We start from the raw sequence: 7,222 nt of genomic DNA on the forward strand, positions 1-7,222 counted from the left end.
CTTCACCATTGAATTTAGCTATTTGCTCAAGTTTAGAAATTTTGAAGGAGGTCTTACCGCCGCGAGTATACTTAGTTAGTGTCTATCCTTATACAATTTGGAAAGGAGAGTTGTATCACTCTTCATAACAAGTATCTTCATAAAAAGCTTGATTTTGGTCATTCCCACAACTGAGAATGAGCTTCAAATTATGAGTTTGCTCAGCAAAAGAATTGTACTTCAATGTGTCAATGGACACACGAAGATTAATGTTTATCAACACTGAATGAGTATCAAAAAGATATTATCTTGCTCTTAAATCTCCAAGTTGAATCTTTGGTGTAAGATCTTGATGTTGGAGCACTTGCTTTGCTGATTTGTCGTGATCTCCTTGCTAGATACTGTGTTACACTAGGTTAGAGTGGCATTGACAAGCTTGATTTGAAGGAAGTGTTTTATGAGCTTGAAGCTTGAGTGGCTATGGAGTCCAGAGTTAGGGTTTTTGAACCCGATTGATTTTTAATATGTTGTAGCTCGTGGGATGGATCATTCAGGGAGTTTCTTGGTGAGGAGTGAACGTATAGAGTGGGCTTTAAAAGCCCTATGATTGCAGGGTAAATGGCAGGCTGTTCGTGCAGCATCAATTGTACGACCATCAGTAGGCGCATTTTAGATAGTGACAAGAAATCCACGCAATGTTGGAGTTAGGGAGGCTCAATATCATACTATGATGTGCTAGGAAGGAGCACCCTGAAGTGAGGAATAGATCCACAGAAGAGGGATTCAAGAGATATGGCTTGTAGAGAGAGATACAAGAGCACAAAGTAAGCAGGTTGCAGGTTGGCTATGGCTACCAAGAATGTAAAGTGGAGATGGAGGTGAGAAATGGAATCATTAGTTGGACATAGGAAAAGAAGAGCTGAGAGAAGATTTTGTTGAGCTTAGCCATGGCTCTGATACCATGTTGAAATGCATGGATCTAGAGCATGGTATGGTGGATGGAACACAAAGACAATGTTCATGATGGCATAGAGTAGATAGAGAAACTGTTACTCAAGTGAATTAGGTTCCAAGATGGAAGCTTGGACTCATAAAACACAATCTTGAGTATGACACTGACTATGACTGAAAGGACAAAGTACAATAGTATTCCATCATTGAATGATAAGAAGGTACATCAATTTATAGGCTCATGATGGTTCCCTTTTTCTCCACTGTGCATATGGGATTCATGACATCTCTTCCTAGAGCATACATCATTTGTCATTTCTCAACAACTTTCTCTAGATCTTGACCAAGTTCTTCAAAATAACCACAGCTTGTTGTAGAAGATCCTATCTAATCATAGTCATGGTGTAACCAAACCTTCTGACCAAATGTCTAATTGCAGTTCCCTATCTCAATGCATGTAACTAGATAGTGACTTGAAAATGACTCCATAGCAGGACCAAAATCAAGCGCTAATACCAATCAAATGAAGGGACCTCTAACCAAAATATAACAAACAATAGTTGCAAGAAAATCAAGTACAAGAAATTTCCATAGCCATGAAAATCAAAGGCAGACATGAAATTGTAGTAAGAAATACTTAACAATAAATACATCTCTTGTATTGTTGGAGCATGTCACTCACAGCACATACTATGGTGGATCATGAAACTTACCTCATGCCATGGTTGGAGAATGAAACCTACAGGCTTTAACAATGGAGATGACAAGGATAATATTTCCAATTGAACAAAAGATGCCAAAAATGTTACATGTCTCCCTATTTATACCTAACTTGAATGCTAGTGACTTACCCTAATTTCTCCTAAGGGTAAGGTAAATCTTTTCATACATTACATTTCTCTTATGTAAAACAAGATGAACAAGAATGTGTTGAAGGAAACCTTTGAAAATGTAGAGAACATACAAGACTTCCCTCTCCCTTCCCTTTCCAAAATTACTAAAAATCTTCATTTGCTTTCTCTTAAGGGTAAGGTATAAATTTTCCTAGATTAGATTTCTCTTATGTAAAACAAGATGAACAAGAATGTGTTGAAGTAAACCTTTGGAAATGTTGAGAACATACAAGACTTTCCTCTCCCTTCCCTTTCCAAAATTACTGTCGAGACCTTCCTTTGCTTTCTATCTCTTTTCTTCCTCATCACACACATATGCCTTTCTTTAATTTTAGTAGGGATACAAAATAATATCCTTTTGATAGAACAATACCCCTTTCTCTGTGCACAACAACAAGAGCAAGCCAATTTCCTACTTATACCTCCACAAATCTTTTTAAGCATAAATTCTTATGAAACTTGGAGTTTTTAGCAAAAGCATCTCTTTGTTCCATGCTCAAATGTTTCCAATGAATTAAAACAAAATGGTTTTCAAGTATTTCTTAAAAAATGTTTTCTTGTTTTTTTTTCATGCTCTACTAATTAGTAGACTTATAATCCTTCCACTTATGAACTCAAAACTTTTCCAAATATGCAAATTTAATGTATCAACCCATCAATGTTTTGGAGATGCACACATACACAACCTCCTATTCCACCATGTGGCAAGAGTGCAAGTGACCTTGTGGTTGAACCCTCCTTGGTCCCACCGATGGAATCAAAATTTTATGCTACACAAGCACAATGTGTAGGACCGTATTATTCAAGGTGCAAGTAACCTTGTTGTGAGGTGTCCGCTAGTCTCAATCCACGGCACACCTTTTAGTAGTCTATCAATAGGTTTTCTCGTAAATGATGCCGCCCGGTGCTACCTTGGAACATCACGAGGTTGTCGCTTAGGCCCTACCGAGTCTACTTTGCAACGGGAGAGTTCTGGCCGAACCCACTAGGATCGACCTGAAGATTTGGGTTCCTAAAATCGGATGGGTCTCCTAGCAACCAGCTAGCGTCAGTAATTTCGAGTTCCACTTTTTGGAGGATTACTCGATCTGAAGTGGACTTGCCATTGCACTTGGTTCAAAGAGAATGGAAGACGGAGGGGAGTGCGGTACGTCAACCCTCCTGCCCATAAGGCAAAATCCCATTCCGGTCCCCTAAAACAATGCAAGTCGGTTCTACCTAATGACTACTTGGTCAATTTATCATCTTCCTATTTCTATTTCCGATGTAGAAAAGCTCCCAGCTAACCGGGACCACCCTACCATTGGACGGACCCGTCGGGGGTTACGCCCACCCGCTTTCCTCTGATGATGGGTCATCTTTAGTTTTTTAATTACCTACAACACATTTATTTGGAACATATACAACAAGCTTCCTTAATTAGTCCATTAAGTCACATGTTCCTTCACATAATTTATCTCACTAACACGCATCTAATTTGAACAGTAAAGCAAACTTCTTTATTATACTGGAAGTTTATTACAATTTTCATCATTCTGTCCTAGCGGAAGATACATAGAGTTCCATAAGGACATTCTGTCCACCAAGATTCTACCCTCATAACTAGTATTTAGGGTTCCAGGATCCCATCTTGGGTCACGAAGGGGCTCGTCAGATTCTTGGAACAATGGAGGATTTACAGCCAGGGCCCCCTCTAGCACCTACGATTCCTACTACCCGAGACTATCCCTACTGATAGACCTTTCGCCTACGGAGCCGGTCCAAGCCTCTCGTAGCGATAATCATGACCCCCTTGGAGTAGGGTCTCGCCACTAGCTTGGGGGTAGCCTAGCGCGATCCTTCCTTTTATTCTGTTTGACAATAATTTCAATCAAAAATCTAGATTCTAGCAAATACAAACAATCCTTTCAAATATGTATCAAATAATGTAATGATAATCATCCCAACATGTAAATCACAGCTTCACATAGCCAAAGTAGACCTTATCCTAAGGTAACCTTACATTCTAATGAGGATTCTTCTCCCCATAAAGAAGTGTTGAGTACACCTCTTATAACATGTTAAGCAAGGCATGAGTTTTCCATTTGGATTCACTTATTCAACATAAGCAAAATCCCTTAAGGAAATATATTGTGTCAATAACTCAACGAGATGATCTATAGGATTCCTAAATAGACAATCAGTTTCTATAACCTTCACTAATCAATTCTTAACCTCGTCGCATTTGATCATAACTATATTGAATGCGCATAAAGACATGACATATGTACAATAACCTTTGGCAATTAATTGTATCCTGATTCTATGCCTTAGTATCTCAACTATTCTAGCTACAAATCATAGTGATTAATCGTTTTATGCTTGTACTAATATGTCTTTCTAGATGAGTTATCAGTTTAATGTGTAAGTGAAGAATATGGAAGCTAATATCTTATGTAATTATTTTATATTGAAAAATGATAATCTATTAATGAATAACCTGGTTTGGCAGCATGACGACATTAGGAACTTCATCTTTACTTGCGCTCGCATTAGCCACGCCCGATGTTCAATTTGTAGTGGCAACTCCTGCAACCTCGGGCACTCCCATATCATTGGCAATACCCATTGCTTGACCGATTGCATTGATCTCCATGGTTTTTTCACTTCGTCGCTTTGGAGCCATCATCTACGAGGAGTTTGAGAGATAGGAAAGGTGGGATAGATTTTAGATGAGAGAGGGTAAGAGAATATGGCTTAGTTAAAGATCGAGAGAAGGGATTTGAGCTAACTCTCTTCCTCTTTCTCTTTCTCTCTCTCTCTCTCTCTCTCTCTCTCTCTAGCTTCTCGCAGCCTCTTGAAGGAGTATTCTTCTTTCTCTCTTCTTCTCTCTCGCAGCCTCTCGGGGTCTCCTTATGTCTCCCTAAGTACCCCCCATGCCTCTTATTTATAGTGAATTGGAGAAGAGGGCTTGTGGTTGAGAAGTGGAGCTCTTTGTGGAGGGGGATCTTGGAAAGATCAGTGATCTGATGCTCAGATCATAAATTTGATGGTTCCATTGGCTCCGAAAGGGGGGTAAAACTCCAAGACAGTTGGTTAGAAAGCTCTCAGTTCACTCCTTCTTCTTTTCTCTGTTCGAAGTGCTGTCTACTGCCTGTAAACTGTGATTGCGGCGCGTGCGATTTGGCCAGTCACTTTTCTTTATTTTTCTTTTTATGAAATCTTCAAACTAACTAACACATCACTTTTTTTTTTCTTTTAAATGACATCTAGTTCTAGAAATCTCCATATCCTTAAAAAAAATAAAATAAGATAATCTCTAAAATATCTAAAATATTCTAGTCTTGTCCAAAAGTCTAATATTTTTAGACCATCCAAACTATACACCTTATCCTAGTGATTAATATAACTCATAAGTTTCGTTCACGTTGTAATTTACGTGAAGGGTGGCCACCGTTCTTGCCAATTCGAAAAAAAATCGAATTTACAACTCTTGATTTTTCTAAATAAAATATTTTAAATTAAATAAAAATTATTAATAATTAATGTTAGTTAGTTTTTACCTTAGTTAGTCTTTAGTTAGTAATCTTACTAACTTATTAATTAACTAACTAACTTTTGAACTAACCAACTAACTTTTATTGTGTGGAAATATTACATCCTTCTCCCCTTAGAGAAATCGAGATGTCCTCATCTCGAGAGAAACTGTGGGTATTGTTGATGAAGAGCATCCTCATCTATCCATGAAGCATCTTCTTCAGGATAATCCTTCCATTGGACAAGGTATTCTCTAAGGGTTCTACTCCTCAATTTTCTCTCCCTTACATCAATTACTCTGTCAGGTTGTAGCTCAAGGACTCCTTGGCTAGGTATTACAACTTGTTCATCATCAAGGATATGGTTAGGGTTAGCTACGTACGCTTTCAATAAGCTAACATGAAATACATTGTGGATTTTAATATTCTCAGGGAGTTGTATCTTGTAAGTGCTTGGTCCTAGGCACTTGAGAATCTTATAGGGTCCACAATATCTTGGACTTAGCTTCTTAAACTCTCCTAAAGACAAAGAACTCTTCTTTGGATGGACGCGGATGAAGACCATGTCTCCCTCTTTGAAGATTCGTTCTTGCCTTTTTAGATCAGCATACGCCTTTTGTCGATCCTTGGCAGCTTGAATATCCTGTCTGATGATCTTGATTTGATTATCCATTTCTTCTAACATTTTTCTCGAGGCTTCTACCCTTAGAGTAGGATCGGAAAAATTAAGTGGCATATGACAATCTTGACCATATAGTGCCTGAAATGGAGTCATCTGAATACTTCGATGATAGGAGGGCATTATAGGCAAATTCCACTAAGGATAGATATTGAATCCACCTTTTAGGTTCCTTGCTACAATATGCACGCAGAATATCCTCAATTACTTGATTAACTCATTCTGTCTGCCCATCAGTTTGTGGATGATAAGCAGTACTGAAACAAAGTTGGGTTCCAATGGCTTCAAATAAACTCTTCCAGAAGTGTGATGTGAAAAGAGAATCACGATCACTAATGATCCTTTTAGGTAACCCATGTAACCTTAAAATCTCTTTTACAAAAATTCTAGCAATATCTGAAGCTTTGTAATTGGTTTTTGTTGGGAGAAGATGAGCGACCTTTGTTAGCATGTCTACTATTACCATTATTGAGTTATATCCTCCTTGTACAGAAGGTAACCCAACTACAAAGTCCATGCTAATAAATTCCCATTTCATATGGGGAATGTCAAGTGGCTGGAGTTTTCCTGGTAATTTGACACGTTCAGATTTTACCCTTTGGCAATTTAGACATTCAGTGAAATACTTAAGTACATCACCCTTGAGTTTTTGCCAGTAATAACTTTTCCTGACAGCATTAAGAGTTTTTGCATATCCTGGGTGTCCTGAAAAAGGAGAATCATGTGCTTCCCAAAGTATCCTTCTCTTGAGAGTGTGACTTGAAGGAATGCATAGTCTCATTCTGAAATAAACAAGTCTTTCATCTTCATCTATAGAGAAATCTTGATACTTAGTCTTGAGTTTGGGATCTTGTTCCTTATTCTGAACTTCCCAAAATAATTGTTGATAGTTTGGGTCCTTATTTGCTTCATCCTTGGTCAACTCGATGATAGGATTAGTCGACATCGATACCATTGTAGATAGAGTTTCTGACCTAGATGGTTCTTCAATGATAAGAGCACTAAGGAAGGCTTTACGGCTAAGGGCATCTACTACTACATTTTCTTTACCGGGTCTGAACTTAATTTCAAAGTCATATTCCTGTAGAACCTCGATCCAATGTCATTGCCTCATATTAAGATCAGGCTGAGTAAAAATCCACTTAAAACTTTTATGATCTGTGACTAAGGAAAACTTATTTCCAAGCAAGTAATGTCTCCATAAT

This window comes from Lygodium microphyllum, chromosome 18 (genome assembly GCF_053477565.2).
Source record: "Lygodium microphyllum isolate KBCC chromosome 18, Lygodium_microphyllum_v1.1.10, whole genome shotgun sequence".
In the NCBI taxonomy this organism is placed as follows: domain Eukaryota; kingdom Viridiplantae; phylum Streptophyta; class Polypodiopsida; order Schizaeales; family Lygodiaceae; genus Lygodium; species Lygodium microphyllum.